Here is a 27,207-nt window from a genome sequence, read left to right on the forward strand (position 1 = left end):
TTATTTTATTCTTTAACATCTCCTGAATATGTTCTTCGATGATTACGTCTTTTTGTTTGTCATACCGATAAGGTTTAGTCCTACAAGGTTTTTCCGCAGTTACTTGTATCTTATGCGTAACTATCTGACAATTTCCAGGTTTTTCTGAAAGTTAGCAAAATTACTCACCACTTGCTGGATGGCTTTCCTTTCATGGTCATTCAGATGGCTAAGGTCCACTTGCGGTGTCTCCACAGGTTCCACCACCCTCTGGTCCATCTCCAGTACCACGGAACTGTCTTGAAAATTCAATTTGGCCCTCGCGGCCCTTAAAAACTCCATACCTAAAATAAGAGAATTTTGCAGATTTTTCACTACAAAAATTAATACTTTGAGGCTTTCCTCTTTTATCTGTATGTTTAATGATAATTTCCCGATGCAGTGACATGTTTTTCCTTGCGCCGCTATAATTTCCGTATTTTTGGTTTTAAATAATCGTACCCCATAAAAATTCTTTTTGAAGAAATTTTCGCTCATAAAATTCCCTTCTGCTCCTGTATCGATGAGGGCTTCTACTGGTACATCGCCAACCAGGACTTGTATAATTGGTAGATGTGAGTTTTTTACGATGACCGTATTTAAATGTCATTTTGAGGGTTTTTTAGAAACTTCCGGGGTCTGGACCCTGCCTTTCACAGGCCCCTCTACTCGTTTAAAGCTTTCCTTTCAAGTTGTGCCTTCTGGGAACGCGGATTATCTTCGAATTTTCTTTTTGGGCCTTAACCTTCGAGTTTCGATGAGTTAGCTTGATAGCTCTTTCCCCCATAAGAGCGATTTCCATTTCTGGCTTCCTCATTTGAAGATTTCCTTCGGGTACTTTGAGAATACGTTGCCCCTCTAGCTTTTTCTGCTATTCTGCGATTTTGAAACTTCACCGCCAATTCGAAGAGCTCCTGCAATGTGCTTGGGTTTCTAATTTCGAAGTAGTCTTGAACAGCGGGTAACAATCTTGGTAAGATTATTTCAATAATTTCCGCCTCGGGTTTCTTCCCATACAGCATATCCGTCAGCTTAATTTTTCGTAGAATAAAGTCCGTCAATTCTTCTATATCCCGTTGATAGAAACTATATAGTTCGGCTTCCAGCCTTGCTCGATCTTTCATTATGGGGAAGGCTTTTACTAACGATTTTTTGAAATTTTCAAATGTATATGTCTGGCTTCCAAATTCCCCTAATAAAAATTTGCCTATATTTTTCCACCATAGCGCGGCCTGTCCTCTTAGTGCGGATGTGGCGATGGCAACTTTTTGTCTTTCAGGAACAGGGTAAAGCTGAAAGTGGTTTTCTAGACCTTCTAGAAATACCGCCACCGAATTTTTTTCCGTCGAAATGGACGTTTGGCTTGATTGACGCTCTCAAAGTCTGGACCAGGTATCCAAATCCTTTCAATTGGCTTGTCATTTCTTGGTGTTGTCCAGCGGCTTCCATCCAATTTTCGGCCATTTCAGTTCGATAAGTGTTCGGGCGCCAATGTAGCGTTGCGCGCCTCCAACTTGCACGCAACCAAGAGGTGACTGTTGAAACTGGATAAAAGACAGAGTCTTGTTAAGGGTTTAAGTCCCTTTTTATTCAATGTAATAAATTACAAGTGCGTGCTCTTGACGCTCACAAACTGCACCAACTCGGCGGTCAAATAAAAATAATAACCTGAAAAGAAACTAAAGACAAGACTCTAACTACGAGGCTCTCTAAAAGTAACTAACCTCACCGCGGTTTACAATACCGCTGCTAATTCAGCAAACTTGAAGATCACGTTGAACGATTAACAATACTTCCAGGCAAGCACACAGGCCGAAACGCGGGGTTCTGCAATTTCTGGCTAACTACCTCCGCGCTCGTGAAGTAAGAACAGCACACCTCGAACTCGTTTCCTTTCTATTTAACTCAGAATACTTCCGCTGATAATTTGAATCCTTGCGCGTTCTACTAAAATTTACATACTCTGGCATTGGCAGTTCCAGGGGAAAGTAAGGCTTGACAGGAAAGGTAGTTTAAACTTAAAATAAATGTTAGTTAAAATAAATATAAACCCTACAAGCCAAAAGGGCTTTTTTGAGGGAGGAGGATATATAAAAGCAAAAATGTTGGCAATTCTTATTTTATTTCTTTTATTCAGTGTACTTTTGGTATGCTCTCCTTGGACTTACTAAAAACAAAGTTAAGCGATTTTTGCCAACTACGCCACGTTTCTCATTCAAGAAAAGGAAACCTTTCTTCGCTAAACATTTTCTCTGAACTGAAACTCTTGAGAGTTTTGTAGGAATCTTGATAGCTGTATGTGATGCCAGATGTAAGACATAAGAAAAGAATAAAAGATAGAGATAACATCTTGGTTGGTCAATCAAACCAAGATGTTATCTCTACGTCTTTTAGATGACGTAGTATTGGTGTCCAATGGTTTTCATGTTTTCTCAGCACAGTTTTTCATTATCAAGGTATCTGACTTTCCGCATCATGACGGCTTTCTATTCCATTCGGTAATGTCATCCATCCAACGAGAATGATTTTTCTAAGATCTGTTTCCACTAGTGGTTTCTATTAACCAGCTAACTCTGCGCTACTCCACCGATATCATCTATTCCTAAAAATATCCATTTCATAACAGCTTAGTGAAAGGAAATTTTATTTAGTTTACCAGGACCATGTATTTCATGTATTATTTGTAAATTAGGATAGCCATCACTTGGATAAAATACATAAAATTCTTTCCCTCTCTACCTAAATCAATGATGAATCAAAATGAATACACTCAACTTGTATGTATCATTTACTAATTATGAAAATCTTAGAACCTTTGCTGATGAATCTGGTAATTCTATCTTTAACATATTATTGTAGCTTTGCAAAAGTCAAGAACAATTTCCAATTTCTGATCGAAAGGAACTGCATCATATTACTAGACTTTATGGTTTAAGTTTCTTAAATCTATTTCCCTTTAAAGATTTAAGAATTTGATGGTTTTTTTAAAGAAATGCCAAAATTTAAAATATGTTTTAATTTAGAATTACTTTTAGTAAAAAGAAAAATTGTTTAAAATTAATCCAGAGGAAATGCCTGCTTACAAAATTCGTGGAATATTCAGTTATTCAATTTAGTCAAAAATGCTCATTTATGTTCTTAAAAGAGTATAATGATACAATTCAAATAATTCGAGGAAGTGAAATTGAATTATATACCCGAAATTTAAAATTCTTAGTTTTTCTGGTTAGAATTTAAAACGTATTCTTTCATTTCGATTAAAATTAAATATTCATGTAAAATATACATTTGCCAGATTAAAATTTACTTAAATGTCTGTATCTTTCTTCGAAACTATATGGCTTGTATGAAATTCATTTTAAATTCCTCAAGTTTAAATACTATAGTATTAATTCACGAGAACTTTTAATAATTTAGAAAACAGACTATCGCTAACGTACGGCTCATCTAAATTTTCAATTAATATCAATTTCTTTTCTGTTCACTGTTGACCATAGTCAAGCAGCTGCGCAACGTTTAACTTATATCAGCACTATTGCCCGACAAGCTGAAAGATATATATTTGCTTTCTTGCAAATACCAGAGGAAATTACATGCAGCACTTAAAGAGTAGTAGTAGGTATGTAAAGTAGGCGGCAGTAGGTTATATTTCCACTCATGGTAATAATGAAGATGTAATGAAGTATGTGCATATTTTTAGTTTGCACAAAACAATTTGTAAATTCTGTTTTTAGAACTTGTACTCGGTCACTATCCCAAGGGTTCAAAAATCAAACTACTATAAAAAAAGTGAATAAAGTATTGTTTGCTTTTTAACCGTATACTAATGATTTTCGCTTGTAAAATAAATTTAGAGACTTTCTTCAACGATTAAACATCTCTGACAGGTCTTTTAATTACACGAATGAAAATTTATGTAATGTAGCACATGTTTATTTAAAACTTTATGATGGAAATAAGAAAAAAAGCATAATATGTTAAGTTTATTGTTATTAAAAATTTCGTTAAAAGTATCTACAAATCATATTCTTCTTTTTAAATAAAATGCTACAAAAATAAAAGACATATTCTCATTACTAATTTGAACAATTTCTTAAAAATAGAACTGAACTTTTCACTTCTTCTAAAAATCTTTATGGAACGTGATAGGAAATATTATGTTAAAATGTAAAAGCAAATCCAATTAATTCTAGCTTAAATGCTTTTGCTGCCTTAAACTTTATTGCTTCTGCAATTTGAAAGGGTACATTCGCAAAATAAAAATATTTTCTTTTAAAAATTATATGGCTTTTTGTTTTCAGTTCACAAGCATTAAAGCAATTAAAAGGGGATATAATTACAATCCCTAAAGGGGAGAAAAAAGACTCTGCAACATACTATATTACCAACATAGTATATTATAACCTTGGTAACTAAAGCGAAGATCCAGAGTAATCAATCATACGATGAAAAATTCATATTAAATGATTTTTATTGTCCGCCGAAGAATCATTTATTTCAACAATAAATTATTAAAAGACTACTTTTATTTTAAAGAGAAAATCCAGCTAATTTTTCGTAAATGGCTTAACTATTATTTCTTTGCGATACAAAGCAGCTTTCACGTTTTCTATAATGTTAGTAAATATGTATTTTTTCTGCTTACTAATAGTTTCTGTAAATCTTTTTACTACGTGCGTCCTTAATTGTTCATAAAATTAGGAAACCTTACCTTAAAAAAGTAACGTTTTCACTAAATTTAGAACACAAATAGTTTTTCATGTTCAGAAAATAACTTGGAATATTTTGTGACCATGTAAATCTCGCGACTCGTTTTAAACTCTACGTGTAATGTTGAGAAGAGTGACCTTAAGTATTAACTTGTTAATCTATTTATTCAGTGTTGCAGAGCCTGTGCCTTTTTCTGCAGGTTACGTAGAAATGTTTATTTAACTTTGAAGTGCTTCTTTGGGTCGTCTGTAAACGTTACTTACTGCAGTAACGTAATTATCCTTACATAGTCTTCCTTTCTGATAGCTGACAGAAAAAAATGCGGAGAACTTACAAAAGTCCAATTACAGCTAACAGCTGACGGGAGCAGAGACAACATCATTTTACCAAGACGTTAGATGGCATTGTCTCGCATCTCCGCATATGTGGTATTAGGAGGTATATCAAACAGACTTGTTTCATGGTAAGTTATTGCTGAGTTATGACTCAAGACGTAATTGCATAATTATTACTTAACTTCATACATTCAAAATACTAAAAGGAATCTTATTGCCACAGGAAAGACTTGGATTTTTCAAAGGATTTGCAAAGAATTTGATGAATTTTATAAATAGCAATTGAACAATATTGGGAATTTTGGTTTGATGCTTTTAACTGTATTTTTGTTTTAATCTGTGTTGGGTGTGTGAGGACCGATTATTAGCTGCTAGGAAATGTTGCAGCACACTCGTATATTACATTGCATTCAAAATGCTTTTCAGCGGAAGGTTGTGTGATAGAGTTTCGTTCTCTAAATCCGTTTTGAGGCTTTTTGATTGTGTTGGCTTTGTGTAAGTGGAGTTGCAGGCGGTTGATTAGAAGCTTTTCACATACCTACTGTAGCCCTGAAAATAGGTTTATTGGTTGGTAGGCAGGATCTTCGTTGCGCTTAAATTTAATTAAGGAATGCATGCAGAAGCATGTTATGCTAGAAAGTCTTTATATATAATTTTGAATGTTGTATAATTTATACTGTCTGGTCCAGGGGCTTTCTTGTTGTGTGTTTTGAGGGATTGTCTGCTGGAAAGACTGCATCGAGGATATTGTTGAGTATGTCTATAGTGTGATTTGTTGTATTACTTGCCAGCGCCGATTTTTGAAGACAGAATTGTGCAGGCTTGTAAGCCTTGCGCAAAATGTTGTACGTGCCTTTAATTTTTAATGCAGAAGTGTCTCCATTTTTCTATCTTTGCGTTGATGAAGCTTATTTGTAGATTCCTTTTTCCTTTCTCAATTACTTTAAGAAAATCTTTGGAATATTCAGTAATCTCCCCGTTTTCAGCCTGTAGTGTGGTACTCTGCATTTGTTTCCTGTGTCATGAGATCCTCGATTCACCAGTTAAAGAGTGTACATTTTCTTTAATTGTCTCTTTGGGAGTATTTCCTCACATATACTGCATATTACGCTTGGCATTTCAGTTGTAAATGCATCTAAAGCTTCATTTATAGCGCTGGCTGGTAATCTGGCATGATTACGAAACACTTTTTCTTATGCGATTGCTGAAGATGTTAATTTTGCTTCCTAGAATTTTGTAATGTTTCACTATGACAGCGAACATGAAAGTAGAGTTAAAAATAAGTGGAATACCAGACCGCCCTAATAAATCATCAGATATTGTTCTCACTTACAAACCTTCTTTTCCGATTTAAAGCTGTATTGTTCCAGATTAATTTCTTCATCTACTCCCAGTTCTGAAATAAGTTGCTGGCTTGCTGCGTGACATGGTAAGCCTCTGCCAAGCCAGGTCATTCGAGGACTATATAGCTGCTATATAGTTCTCCGGATGCTGACCTTTTGGATACGTAACCGTGTATCTCCAGGTTATACTGTATTCATTGAAGTCTCCTACGTAGATATTTAAAGGAGCTGAATGTACTGCATTAAAGCTCACGAGGAAATTAAGGGCAGCATTTAATTCTTCTAACGAAAATGAGTAAATCGAGGTAATAGCAGTCAGAAAAAAAATATCCTAAGTAGTTTCGTGTTTCGAAGTAATATTATTGCCCCCTTTATCATCAAGTATGCACATTATAAGGGATCCATTGAATACAAGAAATCATTATGTATTTATATTTTATGAAAATAAGCAACTTTTAAAAATAAGGTTTCTGATCGTTATCAACATACTTTGTATAATACTTAAAGAATTTTAAAAATAAACCTCTTTAACTTTTTTTATTACTGTAAAGGCCCTTATTTTCGCGGGCCGTAATTTTCGCGTCGCGAAATCGATGATTTCGCGAGCTGAAAATTTCGCGAATTTTATATGAAGAAAATTTCTAATTTTTTTATTGTTATTTGAGGTGAAAACAAAAGTATTTCGCGAGGCTTAAATTTTCGCGATTACGACGGGCTCGCGAAACTTAAAGCCTCGCGAAAATAAGGGCCTTTACAGTATCTGAATTCCATTATTTCTGAATTGTATTGCATTTTAAATATTCTATAAAAAGGTTTAATGAACATAAAGAGGTATAAATTCTAACTGGAGTCTGTCGCTATATTCAGAAATTTGTTCATTGGAATAATAGAACAGCCAGTGCCAATTTAGAAACAATCCGATTCGTTTTAAGATATTCTTACTTCAATAGACATCTGAATTCGTATGTATTATATTTATTCAATAATCGTATTCTTTTTTTTCTAATTCATGTTTTGCAAATTTAGTACATAAGTCTTCGTACCAAGCTTATGTCTTTCTTACCGCCCTCAGATGGATGAACAGTTTTTGCACCGGTCGTGCATATCGGCCTAAATGGCAACTCGATAAAGGATCAGCACCTTCTTTAAGACTAATTACAGATAAATATATTTAATTCATTACACTGAGTTTTAGCCACAGTCGTGTCATCTATGCAAGTTTTCAAATACATTAAAATTTATATTATTTTTAATAGCACGCATTTTATGAATATAAGATAAAATATTAACCTATCGTTGTAAGAAATTACCTCATTCCTTTGTGGTTTGAATACGGGAGAAGTCCCAGTTCTTTTCCACATTTATTGCATCAACAAAAAGAATATTCTGTACAGTGATGGACGATAGTTATCACCACTTGGAATTGGTAAACTGGTCATCGTACCTTTCTTCAGTTGCCCTTTAAGAGGAGAGAAGAATAATTGCATTTTCTCTTTGTTACTATGCTGTAAGTAGTTGACATATCCTGCTACCAAACTGGCAGATTCATGGTTCGTATCTCGCAAGAATGTTTGCACTTTTTCTTCACCAGAAGACCTTACTAATCCCTATATCATTGAGAGAATAAATGAGTCTAGGAAAGAAAAAGTAGCCTTGTATTGGTAGAACAGATTTTTCAGTTTATCTTTTATTAAATCTTTTTCCTCATGATTTCACCTTATTAATTTATTTATATTATTTTCACAACATTAATTTCAAAAATACAGATTGTAAAAAAGATAATAGTGTACTATGATTTCTTTGTTTCTAACCAACATATGAAAAGTGCATAATACTTTAGCCAATTAATGATTAGTCTTTTGATTAAAATCGATAATTATCACATCACCCATGTTTCGATAAGTAGACAGACATAAAGGAATGCTATAATTAAGAAATTTTTTAAATAACAAAATTTGGCAATGCAGTGATATTCTAAAATTTTGATGTTGTTTGCAGCACAGAAGAATTATCAGTGTATATAGGCGGAATCTTTACCTGTTTATTATACTTTTAATTCATTTATACTGCATATACTATCTAGAATTATCAAAACATTTAACTTTCGTTGGTGATTTCTTACATTTCTGCTGCAGTTCATGTAAGAAGATACGTATTCCTTTTATCAACACAAAATCCCTCTGTAGCGCTAAAATAGAAAAAAAATTATTTTAATGTTTTAAAAATGTGGCCAGGTTTCTGAGAATTCTGAAAGCTTTTTACTTTAGGTTTATTAAAAAACCAATATTAGAACTGCAAATAACTATAATTTGCAAATCTAATGAAGCTTCGTCTACAGCACGTTTTTGCTTTTATGTAAACTGTAAATAATTAACAAGCAATCATTAATCTAAATAAAGCATGTATAATTTAAACTTTATCTCCATAGTTTAGACTGCAAAATTAGCAAAATATACCTCTAGAATTTTCAATAAAGCAAGAAAATTAGGGGAAAAATCAATATGCAAAAATAGCTAATGATTTTACATATTTCAGAAATATATATCATAGAAACTTTAGTAGATAAATAGTTATGAATAAGGTGTCAAAATATTAAAATATAACCATATTTGGCGACACAGAGCTATTTGATACTTTTCAAAATTCCAAAATGCTGTTGCAAAACTTTGTCAGAAAATTTGTCTTTCACAATTAGCTTAGGATCTTAAGATTTAATGAATTTTTCTTTGATTATTTATGAATAATTGAAAATGTTAACTTTTATAGTTTGACAGCCTCATCCTCGACCATGTGCGCAACCAACGCATGCGCCGAATTATTCTCAAAATAGGATGGAAGGATGGGGACTTTCTTTCCTTCCAGCATATCTCTTTCCGGAGATGAGAAGACCTTCATGTCGCAGCAAGTAACAACGCCCCTTTTGGAGGAGTCTATGTATTTTGGCAGAATGCCAGCCAGGGTTGCATTTGAGACGGTCGAACTACTTTACATTTGAGTGTAGAATCAGCTGGCTGTTTTCAAGCCATTTTAAAAATAAAGCTTAGAAAACCTTCCTTTGTTTTTAAATTAGTCTTTAATTGAGTCTTCTATATTATATAACTCGAAGAAAATTACTTTGGGAGATGACATCTGCGTTGCCAACGACGAATAAAAATACAATATTATAACCAAATGTTGGAATATGTAAAAGGTCTTCGGAAAAATACTGAAATAGGGTAATTACATTGTTTAGTAGAGAAGAAATTAAACATTCAGTTATATTTATAACCGCAGAATTTAGAAATTATAATATTTCAGAATTTAGAATGTTTTTACAAAAGATAGATTACATTTAATACATGTAATAAATTAAATGTTTATGTACCTTCAATACACTTTGTTATGATTTTCAACAATACATACTTAGTGTCAAAGCAGTCATTCTACGAGCTATTTAAAGCACTAAAGCTTAGCTGTCCTTAATAGCAGCATTTTCTACCGAGAGATAGTTGCAACTTATCAAACATTATTCTCATAGTTTCAAACCTTTAATCTCTTTGGGATCTGCCATGATCATATTAAGCACCTATAACAGTCACCAGCAATGTGGTACGTATGCGTCTGAAAGACGGATAATATAAGTATTATGTTGGGAAAATGCATTTTGGAAGTTACTGGCAGAATTTATCATTTTATGTATATAAGACTCACACATAAGGATGCTTGTAATTTACTATGATATTCAAGATCGTAATAATTTTAAGATTTTATAACGCATCCTACAATTGAAAACATTATTCGTAAAGAACTATATACTAATAATATCTGAAATTAGTAAAATATTTAAAAGGCTTTGTTATTCACTCTTGTTATTGATCTAGAGCAACTGGCATTGTCAAGGTTCATTATGTTGATAAGTTTGAAAAAACATAAAATGTAAATATCAAGGAGAAAAAGAACTGAAACATTTCCTCTTACATTCGATAACTAAATGTACTTGCTTTGGGAAAAAAAACTTTTTTTTTTGTTCAGTTTTTGGTCATGCTTCTAACTTTATTTAATTTCAGGTTTTCCTATGAAATTATAATAAACTTTTAAAATTCCGCGAAAGAATTACTTCCGATAAAAATAGTAAATTTGTTGTTTTCCAGACAATAATATTTTTTTCAAAACGTTAGAGGTAAATCAGGAATTAAAATGAAAAAAAAAAAAACTAAAATTTATTTATTAAATTATAAATATTAAAACATTGTACAGCATTTTCTAAACTGAACAGATTATCATCAAATTAGAAATCTAGTAATCCATGGTATATTTGATATCAGCGTAATAATTTCTAAAAATAAGTTCTTTAAACAAATTCGCTTATAAAATTTTATGCAAAATATCAATCATGTGTAATAAAATATGTAATTCAATAATTATGGATTGTTCTACATAAGAACATTTGGCAATAAACCATTCGGAAAAAATTACGAAATTTTTTTTTCCTTTCTTCCTATCTTTATATAATTATTCGAGGACTGTTTATTCCATAAATATTAATTACACCATGAACTCAATTTCTTTTTATCATTTAAATTAGTGACAAAATAAAATTCATTCATAATTTAACTTAATGTTTTTATTCAAATAACCTATTGTATTAGTTCCAAAAGGGTAAAATGTGAAACCTTATCCACCTGAGTTAAAATAAAAATTTTATAATTAACGAAAATAATTAAATATTGTTATAATTCGACTTCTTTGAAAAATGAAGAAAGCAGGAAACCGTTATTCAAAAGAAGAGGTCATTTAATACTTTTAGAGTAACCAGCTAACAAGTAATCGTTCTTTCGTGAAACTTGAGTTAATTTAATGATGTGTGAATACCTACGAATTCAGATATTTGAGTAGGATATTCATTAAAGAAAAATTAAGCGATTATTATTTCTATATTTGTAACTTCAAAAATTAAAAAAGTTTTAATCATATCTATTAATACTTTATCATCCTCTCCCCTCCGCAGAACAGTTTATTTTGTAGTTAACGCGGGCCAAATTGAAAAATTGCTGGATTATATTTTTTACAAAGTTTCTGGATGAAGCGTTTTCATTAAACAGTTTCAATAATAAATGTAACTGCATGTTTTAGTATAAGAACTGTACAGAAGTTAAATATCAACTTAACAGAATTCTGTCTGTCTCTCCTTTGGCTCCGAGTAGTAAATATACAGAAACTCATTCTCCTCAATTCAATAATGTGCCAACACTCTTTCTAAAAACTTCTAAGCATAAATATATATCTCATTGGCTCTGTGTCGGCTTAGGTATGTTTATTTTCAATAACAATGGGCTTAAAATATAAATAGTAGATGCTTTGTAGTTATTATTTGTAGATTATGAAATGTTAAAAAACAGTCCACAAACAGTCTCCTTGACAGTCAAAATAATTATAATAATTACCTTTTCTTCGAAACATATGCACATATATCTGAAAATTTCATCTAAATTCTTAACATAATTTTATGACTGAGTTGTTACATATATACATACAATTTAGTAGTTCTCTCGAAAAAAATGAACTGAATTCATGATAAAAGATTTCTTTTGTGATGGGCGAGGACGAATTTTCTTTAAACAAAAATATTATTAATTTGTTATCTAATTTTCAACTTTCCGAATGAAAAGGTATTATGTCTGCATAAAAGACTTCTTTTGAAAACTGGATCAATATGAAGAGACTTCTTTCATCGTTGATGAATAGAGAGCATGCAGAGAGTTGCAGATAAAGACAGAACAAATTCTAAACATCCAAGCTAAAAATTTAATACCAGATTCATTATTTTTATGCTGTCGTGTTCATTATCAAAGAAAACTAAGATATGGTTGTAAGGATCTTAAGTTTTACTAACGTTTATTTTATTTTAAATCTTTACTATCACTTCTTATTTTCTACTTCCGGCCAGAATTATAAGCGTTAAAGTATTTATGCAAAGTTTGTCTGGCGAACGCCAAGTATTTAAGTTGTGGCTTTTTGCCAAGCGGGAGAGAGGAAGCAGTGAGTCGAAGCAGGCCGCTTACCTTAGAAGTTTTACGCAGTTGCTGGTTGCCTTCCAGGCCAGAGGTTTTAATCCTCTTGATAAATTTTAAACGTATTGTAGTGTTCACAGTTCTCTGTACTACATACGGCTTCCTGTTAATATAAGGCCAATCTTCCACGTTTATTATTTTAAAGTTAAATTAGAGTTTAGTTCTATTTTTATATTTTTACGTTAGACCCCAAGTAGCGGGTCTGTGTATTCCGAAGTACGGAAGTTATTGTAAATAAAGAAAAATAAAGGGTTTTGTATACCCTTCTTGTGTATCCTGTCTACTTCCCACAGTTTTGAACATAGCTTTAGTAAGCTCTCTGTTCCGAGTCAGGTCCTTGCATGTTCCCGAAGAAGATTAGACGGAACATTGAACCTGATAGTGGCGCCCAACGAAGAAGAATAACCATGGCCGAGTTTCAAGAAGAACCTGTGATGCCTGTAGAAGCGGCTCAGAATTCAGAAATGCCAGCTGCCGCCCTGGAAGGATTTGTTTACATCGTCCAGACCATGCGCGCTTCGATGAAACCAGAAGCAACATTTAATGGAAACTCACCGGTAACCAGTTTTTTGGAAAAATTGGATGACCACTTCATGCTCTACCCCGTGCACGAATTTCAAAAAGTTACCTTAGCTACCAGCGCTTTGAGGGGCCAAGCGCTTAACTGGTTCAAGTGTATAGGGAGAAGTCTCTTGGGTCAAGCAGGAAGTCCCACCTATACTTACGAGAATTTCAAGACTGCCCTACTAAAAGCCTTCCCTGTCGTAAGGGATCGTGCGAAATTAGAAACGGAACTTTTCAGCATATATCAACAAAGAATCGAAAATCTCTCAAGCTTTATTTAAAGAAAAATTCACATTTTCAAACTCTTGTATGGAAACCGTCCGGATCCTGAAATAATTCAAGTGATTTTGCCGAGGTTACTGCCCCAAGTACAAGACTTTATTGAATTAAGAAATCCGACTACACTGGAAAAGTTATTTGAGCTAGCAATCCAGTTTGAAAGTAGAAGAACGGCGGACGTCGAAAGAAGACGCCAATATCAACAGCGAAACCAATTTGGTGCGCCAAGACTACAGCAAACTCAAGCACACGGCTACGGAAGGAAAGCGAATCGGTGGGCAAGGAAACCCGAGCATTCAAAAACAGCCCGGCGAACGTCAACAGTACAATAGCAATCCAGGAAAAAAGTCTCAAGGCCAGGGGAAAAAGAAGGAAAGCACGGAAATGAAAAATAATTTAAACTAAAACGGATTTCTGCTGACGAGAGGGTGCGGAAATCCGAAGGCCACGAAAACACCTCTTCCTTCAAGTTAAATACAGTAATGGTGAAAATTTTGACTCTTCCGAAGATTGAAATGTTGGTGAATAATATCCCAGCCACCGCACTCCTGGATACAGGCGCGCAGTGTTCCTGTGTGGCAGAAAATTTTTTTAGGAAGTATTTTCGGAAATACCGCATATATAATTCGGATAATACGACAATGTTAGCGGCGCAAGGAGAACTATGTAAGTGCATAGGTAATGTACCGCTGTATGTCCGTATCAAAGACGAACAAGTAAAGGTGATGTTTTTTATAGTAAAGAATCTGCAAGCACATATAATCTTAGAAATAGATTTTCTTTCAGAAGCACAAGCAACGCTGGATTTTAATGAAGCGTCCCTTAAGCTGACAATGAAACCAGTTCGTGCAGAAAAGGCTGAACCGCCGATGTTAAATCTTAACCACCTGCCTAATGACGAGCAAGGAAGAATCCGACAAGTGGTAAGTGAATTTGCTTCGTTATTTAGTGATATTCCAGGATTTACTCAGGTTACTAACCATAGTATTGACACCGGAGATACAATGCCAGTTCGCCACAAAGCATACCGGTATGATAAGAATAAGGAAAAGATTATAGAATGGCATATCAGCGATATGCTACGTAAAAAGATCATAACGCCCATCTCAAGTAGTTATGCTAGCCCGGTGGTTTTATATAAGAAAAATAATGACTATCCTTTGACGCATCCAAAAAGGTGGAGATTCGCGATTGATTACCGTAAATTATACTCCATAACTAAATATCCGGTATATCCGTTACCTATTATTGAGGAGATTCTAAGGAACATAACATCCACCAAATATATGATGACTTTAGACTTGACGACTGCTTATTTTCAAATAGGGGTTAGGCCTGAGGACGTGCCTAAGACTGCTTTTATAACCAAGTCTGGCACTTATGCATTTTTGCGTATGCCGTTTGGCCTTTCAGGGGCGCCGGCAAAATTTCATCGATATATGGACATTGTGTTAAGACCTGTTCTTGGAAAGTCCACATTTATCTATTTAGACGATATCATTATTACTAGTGATAATCTCGACCAACATGTACAGGATTTAACACAGGTGTTTTCTTTATTAAATGAGGCCGGTCTAAAAGTTAATGTCGAAAAGTGCAAATTTGCAGCCCCTGAATTAAAAAATTTAGGTTACAAGATATCTCAGAAAGGAATAGAGACAGACGAATCAAAAATAATCGCTGTACAAAAGTATCCGACTCCAAACACGGCAAAGAAGCTCTCTTCTTTTCTAGGACTTTGTTCATATTATAGGTCCTTTATAAAAGATTTTGCAGCTATCGCTGAGCCATTGTTAAAATTAAAAAGGAAAAAGGCAAGATTCTCGTGGACGGCCGAAGCCAATAGTGCTTTCGAAAAATTAAAACAAGCATTAACGCAAGCCCCTGTGTTGAAATTTCCTGAAAAGGATGAGAATTTAGAAATTTCAGCGGATGCTTCGGATTATGCGGTAGGAGCGGTACTTTCGCAAAATCAGCAGCCCGTGGCATTTTTTAGCCGAAGTTTAAATCAAACACAAAGAACCTATTCCGCGACCGAGAGAGAGGCACTTGCAGTTCTGTTAGCAGTGCAAAAGTTCCGAGTCTATTTTGGAAACGCGCCAATAACAGTGTACTCTGATCATGCGGCGGTAACTAGATTGTACTCAGGGAAAAACTTATCCCCAAGGTTAATAAGATGGGCACTCAAGCTACAAGAATATAATCTGGTAATCAACCATACCCCCGGAAAGGAAAATATCGTAGCAGATGCCCTATCAAGAATTAAAATAGATGAACAAGGTAATACTGTAAAGGTGGCAATGCTCACAGCATGTACAATAAATTTCCGAGAAACTGTAATAACCGAACTGGGTAAAGATCCTGAGTTTGGAAGCATTTATGAGTAATAAATCCTGAAAATTTTAGCCTGAAAATTAAATTAAAGGATCCTGAAAATTTTAGCCACCAAGATATTGTGGCGATAAGAAATAGGGCGGCCCATTACGAACTAATAGATGGTCTATTATTCTATACAAAAACTACGAATTCCAACAACGAATTTCGAACTGTTATCCCAGCTAGTCTTAGATTAAATATCCTGCAGGAGCTCCATGACAGCCCTTTAGCTTCTCATGCTGGTATTCGAAAACTATCCAACGCGTACGCGAGGCAGTCTACTTTCCTGAACTGCAAAAGTTAACAAGGGCGTATGTCCAGTCCTGCCCAACATGTCAAGCAGTTAATTATATTAATTTCCGCCCGGCAGGTTTCTAAAGAATATTAAATCCGAATTTCCAAATGAAATAATTGGCATCGATTCATTGGGCCCTTTCCCAAAAAGTCAGTTAAATAAAAGTCGCTATCTCCTTGTTATGGTTGATCATTTTAGTAAATGGACCGAAATTGTTCCCTTAAAACGAGCCTCCGCGAAATTAGTTACTGATTCTATTTTAAATAAATATATTTTAAAATACGGGGCGCCCCTAAAAGTTATATCGGATAATGGTCCTCAATTTGTAAGTAATATATTTGAAGACATGTGCCGAAAACTGGGCATACGTCATTTAAAAATGGTCCCGTATCGGCACAATCAAATATAGCGGAACGGGTCAATAGAAATCTAGTGAAAATTATCCGTAGTTATGTTAAAAATTTTCATAAAAGCTGGGATAACTATGTCAATGAATTTGCTTTCGCCCGGGCAAAACTCCTGCTGAGTTATTTTTAGGCAGAAAGATTATAACGCCGTTAGATAAATTATTTTATGTGCAACAAAGAGCATCAGAATTTAAAATGGGTGATATAGAAAAACTAATTAAGGAAGCAAAGAAGAATACTGAAGTAGCACAGAGAAAACAAAAATTATATTATGACTTGAAACGACGGGTAGTAACTTATAAAGTAGGGGATGAAGTTTTAAAAATTAAGCATTCACTTTCTTCAGCACCAGAAGATAAGACTGCCAAGTTTTTTCCACGATTTGAAGGACCATATGTTATAGAAAAAATAACTCACGCTGTAGTAGTGTTAAAAGCCAAAAATGGTGAAACCTGCTCCGCAAACATTGATCAAATCAAACCCTACTTTGATCGTAATAAAATGCAAATATTTTCAGATCTTTTGCAGGATCCGGCACGGCAGACACCGCAGGCACAAGCTCCAGAGGTGAAAAACGACAAGTACAAGGACAAGCCATTAAGAGGCAGGAGCAAGTGAAAAGAAAGTTTCCCCGCGGAAAAATTGAAGGTGGCAAGAAAAAGAAGCCGTTCCACCGTCCAGAAAAGAGAGTTCACGAACACCCCCAGAATGAAGAAGGGAGAAGGACGACGTATGCAAAGAGAAACATGAGAAATGACGGCAACTATAACCCGGCTCTAAAACGGAAGATCTACTCATCCGACAGGACTCTCCGCAGCAAATGTCGCCGAACTGCGGAAGGGCCATCAGTGGCGGAGGAAAAGTTACAAGGAAAATTTGAACGGCCAGCAACGAGGTCCAAGCAGGAACACGAAAGAAGTTTCCCGGTTCCGCCAAGACCAGCTGCCATCAAACGACCAAGACCACAGGCAGAAGCGAAAAAGAAGGTATTCAAGGGTGACCGAACTGGAGAAAAAAGAAAGCATCTAGAGGAAGGCACTAAAGGGCGAGTCCGTACAAAAAGGAAGATAAATCAAACAACTATCTGCACTACCTTTAAGGACTGGGCCCAGAAAAGAATGTCCGAATATCACAAAGATAAGTAAAATTTTATGTTACTTTGCAAACTTAAGTTAATCTTTCATTCTTACTGCAAGTGGCAGATTTCAAGAAGTTTTACCTCATGCGAGGTCTACCTTTATCGCCAAAAGGGCGAGAAATGAGTTGTTACCGATTTTGGTATTATGTTTTTAAATTACTCGCTCGTAAAACTAAAGTTGATGTATAATAGCGTTGTGTAAAGACTTAAATATTGTAAAAAGTTATTGTATAAATATTATTTAAAACATTCTGGCAAGAAAGAAGTTTTAGTCTGAAAGACTTTTTGAAATGTATTATTTCAATGTAGAAAGAATTGGCACTTGCTTTGAAAAGAATAGAAGTTAACAATGTACTACTAATGTATGTTTTCAAATGTATAAAATTAACGGCATGTTAATATGTTCTTATATACAATGTGAACTGTTATTTTAAATGTTAAGAAATACCGTGATATGGTAAAAGTGAAAGTAATGTTAAATTTTTTTTTATTCGTGTGACTGTAAAAAGACTAAATCATGGTGAATATGTCTTAAAGGTTGAATGATGTAGTTAGGCTCTCTGACGCTACACTTCAGAGTTAGCCACTTTCAGAATAGTACCTCAGGGTTTAGAGTTGAAATTAGGGTGTGTTACGAGGTTTTGGTATGTTGAATTTTAACACGTTAGTGTTTTGATTGTAGGAGGAAGTGTTGAACACATAGACATAAACACATTCGTGTTTGGTGTTCTTTTACAACACATGTCAGAGAGCACGGGGAGAGATAACTAAAATAGTTATGAATGAAATAAGAATGTTAAGAGAAATATAATTATGCATGTTACTTGCCATTTCATTGTGTAACATTTCATTAAACTAGTTTTCCTTCCAGATCTCTGGAAGGAACCAGATTTGAATAAAAGCTCCTGTTTAGATGCAGTACAGATGAAAAAAACTGTGTGTCCTGGGAGCTGCTATTGTAAAAACAAATTTCTTTCTTTTAAATTTCTAGTTTCTAGCGAAAAATGTTTGTAAAAGATTGGCCTCGCGTTAGATTCTAGAGCTAAAAGTTTTCAACAAGGTCGTTTTAGACCTCAGTTTCAAACTAATTAACTCTGGCGGGAAGTATGTAAGGATCTTAAGTTTTACTAACGTTTATTTTATTTTAAATCTTTACTATCACTTCTTATTTTCTACTTCCGGCCAGAATTATAAGCGTTAAGGTTTTTATGCAAACTTTGTCTGGCGAACGCCAAGTATTTAAGTTGTGGCTTTTTGCCAAGCGGGTAATGCGAAAGGTGGTTCTAATTCTAAATGAAATGAAATACTTCAACAATCTACAAAAATAATCCTTTTATTTACAAAGCAACTTTCGTTGCATCGAAGGTTCACTGCTAACTAACTACGTCGCAAACTAAAAACTAACATTCCTTTTCAGAAGCGAAGCGCCCCCTAACGGCGATACATAAATCATTTGGGGGATTTTTCCACACTCCCCACCTGATAATTTTTGCAAAAATTATCACTATTTCAGCATACAAATAATAAAATATAAGAAAGCAACTTACACATCAAATACATTCAACTGATGTAAATATAAACTGCAAAAGGAAATTCTATAAAATAAACAAATATAGTTAACTGCATCAACTCAAATGTTACTCAATACGTAAATATTAATTCAAATTACAAACAGTAAATTATTAGTAATAACTAAACTAATTATCTAAAATTAATGTTAGTGAATATGAAATACAAGAAGTAAAATTAAAAGGTTACAAATTTAGTTCATTTTCAGTCTGATAGTTCAAGGGGGTATATCAATTGTACAGGTCTCTTAAGGTCCCCTTTTTTAGTTTTTACCACACATGATCGTACAAGACCATCACGTCCTTTGAAGACTTGAATTACTCGACCTAAATCCCAGAGGAACTTAGATTTAGTTGTTCCTTCAAGTAAAACTATATCACCAATTTTCAGATTTTTCTTGGCTTCTGGTGTACCGAAGAAGTGAGCATTTCTTAACTCAAGAAGATACTGATTTTTCCATTTTTTCCAGAACTGTTTTATAAGTGTTGTCTGATATTCTTTTCGTTTTATTAGACTCTTTCTTGTTGGAGAGTTATTCAGGATCTCAGTAAAGTTGTATGGATATTCATCCTTATGTCCGATCAATAGAAAATCAGCCGGTGCAAGCGGTTCAGGTTCATGTAAATCGTTGTAAACGTAGGTCAAAGGACGTCTATTCACAATATTTTCGACTTCTGTCAACACAGTCATAAATTCTTCAAAATTCAGTTGAGCTCTGCCTAATATCTTTTTCAACGGTTCCTTTATGGTTTTCATAAGGCGTTCATAAAAAGCTCCCCACCATGGAGCAAGCTCGACGATAAATTTCCAAGTCAAGCCTTCATTTGCTAGAAAATTTTGAAACTCTGTACCTTTAATTATGCTGTAAAAATACTGTAAATCTTTGGCAGCATATTTGAAAGTTTTCGCGTTATCTGAATAAAAGGTGCGACAGTTTCCTCTTCTCGAAATGAAACGTCTGAGAGCCAAAATGAATTTGTTTGCAGACATGTTGGAAATGAGTTCTAGATGTAACGCTCGTGCAACAGCACACGTAAACAATACGATGTATGATTTCTGAATGTCGTTTCCAGACCTGATGTAAACTGGACCTGTGAAATCCACGCCTGTAACATAGAAAGGTGGAGTTTCAACAATTCGATCTTTAGGTAACTGAGCTGTCATTTGTTTCGCTGGTTTTACTGCGTATTTCCGACAAATTAAACAGTTCCCTAAGACTTTCTTTACCAACTGACGGCCTTTAGGAATCCAAAATTTCTGTCTTAGTTTGGCTAAAGTTGCTGCAACTCCCGCATGCAGAACGTTATTATGTTCCCTTTTTACAATTAATTCAGTAAATTTGGAATCTTTAGGAAGAAGAACTGGATGCTTCTCGTCAACTGTATATTCGGTTTCTTCTAATCTTCCCTTAATTCGAAGAATTTTATTTTCATCAAGAAACGGTGCCAAGCTGAATATATCAGAGCTTGGAGAAATTGACTTGTTAGATTGAAGAGCCTTAATTTCAGGTGTGAAGAAATCCATCTGGGATTTACGAACACAAAAAATTTCAGTGTCCTGAATTTCAAAGGCACTTAATGTTCCACTATTAGCAGGCAGTTTTCTTGCCTTAGCAACGAAACGTCTAACCCATGCCATAATTCTGAGATATTTCAGCACATTACTGAATTTTGTTATATCCAATAGTTGATCATCTCTTTTCACAACAACGTCATAAACAGATATCTTACTACGGAGTTCTAGTTGCTTATCGTTTCCCACGTCAAACTTCGGTTGAACTGGCCAGTCTATATGTTTGTTTTGCAACCATTCTGGTCCAAACCACCAAAGTGAACAATTTCTTAAATTAGCAACAGTAGTTCCTCGTGATATGATGTCGGAGGGGTTATCTTTCCCACGGCAATAATGCCAATTATTGCTTTCAGTTAGTTTCTGAATTTCATAAACTCTGTTTTTGATGAAAGATTTAAATCTTTCGGGAGATCCCTGAATCCAAAAATACGTTATTTGAGAATCAGTCCAGTGGAAGGGGATTACTTTGTATTTTAAAGATTTTGCTATTTTTTCACTCAATCTAGCGGATAAAAGCGCACCCAAAAGCTCCAATCTAGGAAGTTTAAGGGATTTCAGAGGTGCAACTCTACTCTTGGAAGCAACAAAAACTGTTTGAAAAGTTCCATTGTTCAAAACTATTCTCAGATATACCACGCATCCATAAGCTTTCAAACTAGCATCATAAAAGCTATGGAGTTCTATTTGTTTCACATCTGCATCTAATATTCCTTCTAAATAGTAGCAGGGAATTCTGAGGTGGTTCAGTTCTTCAATTTCTTCGTACCAGGCTTTCCATTTACAACTAAGATCAGGTGGCAGTTCATCGTCCCAATCAATTTTGGCAGACCAGATTTCCTGAATCAGACACTTTATTCTTATAGTGAAAGGGCCATAAAATCCGACAGGATCAAGAATACGGCCTGCGGTTTGCAATAGAAAACGTTTTGAGTTGATTGACGAGGAAATGAAATTTGTCAAGTGCTGAGTGTCAAAATAAAAATTATCATTATCCGTATCCCAGTTAATTCCTAACACTTTGATCGGGACAACTTCAGGAGATTCTTGCATCGAAAATTCTTTGCGATGCCAAATATCTTTGAGTTCTTTGGAATTAGTATGCCACTTATGTAGTGACATGCTAGCTTCATTAAAAATGTTCACAATTTCTAAACTTGTTTTCAGGGCTTGTTCTAAATTTTGGTGACCACCAATAATGTCATCAACATACAGGTAGTTGTTTAAGAGTTCTACTGTTTCAGGATATATTTCTGAATATTTTTTAAGGTGATGCTTAATAGTAGCAGCTAGAAGAAAGGGACTAGATTTTACTCCAAACAAAACTATTGTAAATCTAAAGGTTTTCAAACTTTCATTGTTATCACCGGGATCATCTTTCCAAAAGAATCGTGTAACGTCCCTGTCTTCTTCATTTAACTCTATCTGTAAGAATGCTTGTGTAATGTCCGCTGTAAAGGCTATCGAATTTTGTCTAAATTTTATCAATAAATCAAAAATATCAGGATATAGGTTCGGACCAGTATATAAACAGTCATTTAGAGAGAGTGTTTTTGGTTTATGGGCTGAAGCATCATAAACTATTCTTAGTTTGCTTGTTGCTCTATCATTTCTGATGACTGCTCTATGAGGTAAATAAAATAGGGTTTTATCATTTTGATTGTCTTCTTGAACTGGTTCAATAATATGTTTTAACTCGTAATCCTTTAAAACCTATTGAACAAACAAAGAGTTATCAATTTTAAATTTGTTACTCAATTTCTTAAATCTTTCAAGTGCTATATCCCTATTATCTTCCATTAAATGTTTTGAATTCGGTTTCGAAGGTAATTTTACTTGGTATCTGCAGTTCTTATACCTGATATCAGATTCGAAAGATTTCATAATTTCTAAATCAACAGTTTTGTCGTTTTGAGTATCACCTTCCAAACCCAAGTTTTCTAGCTTCCAAAACTGTTGTAACTGATATGATATCAAGTTTTCATTTACAATTACTTTCATAGTTAATAATTCACTATGATCATTATTTACTTTACCCTGCAAACACCACCCAAATAAAGATTCTGTGGCTACTACATTTCTTGAAATTCTTTTAATTTTACCAGTAATTATAGAATAGTAGAAATCTACCCCTATGAGAATATCAATTTTGTCACTTTTTCTTTTATTTTTCTTAGCAAAGTTCAAATCTGGAGGAGAGATAACAGTATTGGATATATTTTCGGTTTCAAGAAGCTCAATATATATATTAAGATTAGGATCGTTTACATTTTCTAGTTTTGCTCTAACAACATTAAAGGTTTTTTCTAACGCACTTTTATCACCAAAGGAATAAACAGAAAGTGATTCTTTTCTAACAATCGGAAGTTCCATTTTAGTAGATACATCTTTGGTTATGAAAGATCTCATTGAGCCATTATCAAAAAGAATTCTGACATTTTCAGATTTATCATTATTTCGGATCAATGCAGAAGCCGTTTGTAATAATATTTTATTAGATCTATTTTCATCGGAATTATATGACGAAACAGCGGAAATAACGCTCGAATCCGACGTTTTCTTTTTAGGTTTTTCATTATCTTTTTTCTGATGGAATGAATAACAAATGGCTTTCGAGTGTTTATTAAAGCAGAAGGCACAGTTTATTTTTTGTTTACAATTTTGGATCCGGTGAAATCGTCCCAAACATAAAAAACACCGCGATTCACTTTTTAAGATCTCCTTTTTCTTTTCTACACTTAAAATTTCGCAATCCGCAGATTTATGATTTGTGTTCCCGCAGAACAGACACTGCGATTCGGATGACGCCGCTAATAACTCAACTGTAGACGGCTTGCTCGTTATGGCTGGAGAATGTTTATGTTTGAAGGGCAAATGCTTTTCCAATCGTGAATATTTTTCTCTAGAATTATAATTAACAGAAGCCGTGCGTTCTCTACTGAATACTTCGTTCCTCAAAAAGGCTAACAAACCTTTTAAATCCCAATTTTCGTCTTTAATTTTTCGGCTATAATCAAGAACGAATTCATTAGGAAGTAATTTCAAAATTAAAGGCGTTAAGAGATTTCCGTAGGTATCAGAGTCTATTTTTAATGCTTCAAGATTTCTTATCTGTACTTCGGCGTGATCTAAAAGTTTTCTTAATCCATTTATATCATTAGGATTTCTAACAGGTGAAGTACTTAAGAGTTGTCCTAAATGCGAATTAATTAAGATGTTCTTTTGACCAAATCTGGAACGTAACAGTTCAAGAGCAGCTTCGTAATTATTTTCGATGAGAGCGAAACCAGAAATAGCTTTAGCGGCTGAGCCACCAAGAAAGCTTTTTAAGTAAATTAATTTTTCTATTTTTGATAAATTCGGATTTTTATCAATCGCATTTTCGAACTGACCTATGAATTCTAACCAATCCGAAGAATCACCATAAAATTTAGAGATCGTTAATTTTGGAAGACGAGTGAATTTGTTACTTTCGTTTTGGGATTCTGTAACGGTTTCATTAGAAGTGTATCTATTTGCATTGTCCGAATTTTCCAAATTATTCAACTCTTTCAACTTTTTCTTTCCTCTAAACTGCCACACTTGTATTTTCTCTTCATATTCCAAAGCGGATGAGATTTCAAGTTCAAATTCGTCTTCTCCGACTTTTAATTCTTGTTCTATTTCAGCGTCTAAATTGCTCAAGGATTTTGATTTTTCGTTTAACTGGTCTAAAATTTCTTCTAATACACTTACATTTATACTACTATCATCTTTATTCAGTTCGGTTTCAATTTTCTTTAATATCTTGGACACTCCGGTCCTCAATACCTTTCGTTTCGATTTCAGTTTAGCAATAAGATCTTCCATATTATATAAAAATAGAAAATACAGGCTTACCTTGGCTGTCTTCGCATAAAATGATATCCAAAATTAAAAAACACAAACTTCTAAATTGGCCAAAGGTTCTCGGCACCGATGCGCCATAATGCGAAAGGTGGTTCTAATTCTAAATGAAGTGAAATACTTCAACAATCTACAAAAATAATCTTTTTTTTTACAATCAACTTTCGTTGCATCGAAGGTTCACTGCTAACTAACTACGTCGCAAACTAAAAACTAACATTCCTTTTCAGAAGCGAAGCGCCCCCTAACGGCGATACATAAATCATTTGGGGGATTTTTCCACAGCGGGAGAGAGGAAGCAGTGAGTCGAAGCAGGCCGCTTACCTTAGAAGTTTTACGCAGTTGCTGGTTGCCTTCCAGGCCAGAGGTTTTAATCCTCTTGATAAATTTTAAACGTATTGTAGTGTTCACAGTTCTCTGTACTACATACGGCTTCCTGTTAATATAAGGCCAATCTTCCACGTTTATTATTTTAAAGTTAAATTAGAGTTTAGTTCTATTTTTATATTTTTACGTTAGACCCCAAGTAGCGGGTCTGTGTATTCCGAAGTACGGAAGTTATTGTAAATAGAGAAAAATAAAGGGTTTTGTATACCCTTCTTGTGTATCCTGTCTACTTCCCACAGTTTTGAACATAGCTTTAGTAAGCTCTCTGTTCCGAGTCAGGTCCTTGCATGTTCCCGAAGAAGATTAGACGGAACATTGAACCTGATATGGTTATCGAAAATCTCTTTCCTATGAAGAATGATTAAAGTATTTCCTGAAATTCTTTTAACCTTTGATTCTTTGATCCGTATTATTATATCCGAAATTAAAAATCGGCTTGTTTTATGTCCATAATAAAAGTGAAATCGATAACAAATCGTTTGCAGAAAATCAGTACAAATACCCCTTCCATGCTACTGTCCTAGAAATAAAAATTGTATTATTATCTTATATATCGGTTTGATTTTTCCTTTCTTTATGATATATAAATATTCCTCTTTCTCAGCCATTATCTACATTCCTTTACTGCATTTTTAAAAAATAGGCTGCATCAGTAACTGCAGTTTACCCACAACTGAACAAAGATCCTTCACATATTTGGTATATTTAAGTATTATGCTATTTGTATTATAATTGGTTGAAATCATTTATAAATGTTAAATGCAGTAATATTAAAATGAAACCACCTCAGAGTATGAAATTCTTTTATTCTTAATAACAGGTAGATACTTGTATTTTAGCAGAAATTGTAGTCATAGTAAAATATTAGTAATTGTGGTTACCTAAATCCCAGTTTAAGAACTTAGTTAAGACATTTCGCAACTACAAAAACAAGGTGCTTTCAGTTTGAATTAAAAGCGAATATTAAATGTTACTGACGCAGCCTTTTTAATATGTAACCTGTCAATAATATATAACTATTCCTGCTTTCACTTTAAATGCTTGCATTTTTATATATAATATGTTTTTATATATAATATAAAACTTAATTAACTTTAAATTTGCTTTTCACGATTATAGAATGTTTGTTAAATTATATAATATAATACATATAATATATAATATAATAATAATAATATATATAATATATTATATAATATAAATTTTTTGCTACATATATATATATATAACATATTATATAACAATATATATATATATATATATTACATATAATATATTTTTATATATAATAAGATTTTTATATACCTATGCAATGAAATTAAATCTACTATATTGATTTTCGCAAATTAATAAATAACAATAAACTCTATAAATACGTATTTGATTCGAATGAAATGTCGCAACATTCATAGCTATATGAGGAACATACATTCTCAGGATTATATTTTATATTAAATGTACAATTTTTTTTTCAATTTACTTAAAATAAGAAATATAACCTCAGGAGAAAATATGGCATCGTATAGATTCACTCAGCTCTCAAAGAAACTTAGTGTTGACAAAACTCTTTCAGGATAACAATTATCCTAGATTATAACAGTTATGTATGATTTCGGTAAATAAGAACAAGAATTATACTTTCGAGGCTTTAAGAAGATTTTAGGGAATGGTAAAGAGATTAGCAGCACGTCTCCATGGCGTTTCATATATGCGTGTGTAATTAAGCTCAGGATGTTTGGATGCTTTTTATTTAAGTGCAGAATAGTCTTATCTTGGAGATGTCTTACTGGGCTAGTTCGATTATGTTCAGCATCATTCGCTGTTTTGTAACAAAAGTAATTATCCTATTTGTTACTACCATAAAACAATAATGTGAAAGTGCATACGCAGAAGTTTAAAGACAACTCAGATAATACCTCAGATAATTCTTACCTCAGATAATTCTTACCTCAGATAATTCTTAATTTTCGCTGGGAATCTGTATATTATTTACTTAACAAGAATCCAACCCAAACAAACAAATAAACAAAAATAGATATTAGCTGAGTCACCCCACTTGTTCCTCTTTTTTTGCAGAATTTAACATTACTTAGTCTTACTTCCCATTGTGGGCCAAAGTATTCTCATTAGTTTTTTTTTTTTTTTTTTTTTGTTTTGTTTTGTTTTTCTTTATCTATCACTGTATTTACAAAGATAACTTGAATATTTTGAAACAATTATTGTTGTTACAGGAAACAATTATTGTTGTTATAGGACATGTTCTAAAATGTTATTCAAACAAA

At 33.7% G+C, this 27,207-nt stretch overlaps 1 protein-coding gene across 1 annotated transcript in view; it reads left to right on the forward strand.

Annotated features, from left to right (window-relative positions):
• Positions 1 to 27,207, forward strand: part of LOC118183420 (glycine receptor subunit alpha-2-like) — a 440,072-nt gene that overhangs the window by 342,752 nt on the left and 70,113 nt on the right. The window lies entirely within an intron of this gene.

This window comes from Stegodyphus dumicola, chromosome 8, assembly GCF_044657685.1.
Source record: "Stegodyphus dumicola isolate Sdum_Otavi_A_Nest chromosome 8, ASM4465768v1".
Classification (NCBI taxonomy): Eukaryota; Metazoa; Arthropoda; class Arachnida; order Araneae; family Eresidae; genus Stegodyphus; species Stegodyphus dumicola.